Source organism: Gekko japonicus, unplaced genomic scaffold (genome assembly GCF_001447785.1).
Source record: "Gekko japonicus isolate JY-2015 unplaced genomic scaffold, Gekko_japonicus_V1.1 scaffold420, whole genome shotgun sequence".
In the NCBI taxonomy this organism is placed as follows: domain Eukaryota; kingdom Metazoa; phylum Chordata; class Lepidosauria; order Squamata; family Gekkonidae; genus Gekko; species Gekko japonicus.
Window position 1 is genome coordinate 300,225 of NW_015159723.1, and position 753 is coordinate 300,977.

Consider the following 753-nt stretch of genomic DNA (forward strand, 5'->3'; position numbering starts at 1 on the left):
TACACCCGTGGTCTCAGAGTGCTGTTTGGGAAGTACAGTTCATGCACGAGGGGAATCATCATGCTTACTAGGAATGCATTGACCTGACCAATGCCACTAACTTCCCAGGAACAAGAACAGCACCTAAGTGCCAAGTGTTGCTCATTTCCCAGTGATGCATGACCGGACCATGACCAGCAATCCAATAAGCTCTGAGCATGTGCCAACGGTTGCTATTCGGCCAGCCGCTGAACGTAATGCTAAACTTTGCCAACTGCAAAACCAGCAAGTATCCTAGAAATACTGCTCAGTTGCATATGGCATCTATGTGATCAGTGGAGTGCCTGGCTTGAGCAGAAAATGCAATATCACTGGACCTTACCGGTTTTCCCATATGATCTCACCCAATTCCCCTCATCACTACAGTTCCCACCTTCTGGGGCATTTTTCAACGCAGGGTGCAAGGCCCCCTTTTTTATTTTTATATCTTATTTATTTATATTTGGATTTATATCCCGCCCTACCCCGAAGACTCAGGGCGGCTGACAAGGGCACCATGTGCCAAGGTGACAACAATAAACACATAATTTAAAGACAATAAAATACAGCAACAAATTTGCAATACAGATTTAACCAAGATGGGTAGATCTTAACCTCCATAGGTGGTCCAAAGGATCCTTTCCTCTTTCACCAGCAGAAAAACAAGAAGGAGCATAGCTTGCCCGATACGTTTGGTTTCCTCAAAAGCAGAACCAGCAAAGGACAGAGGTGGCT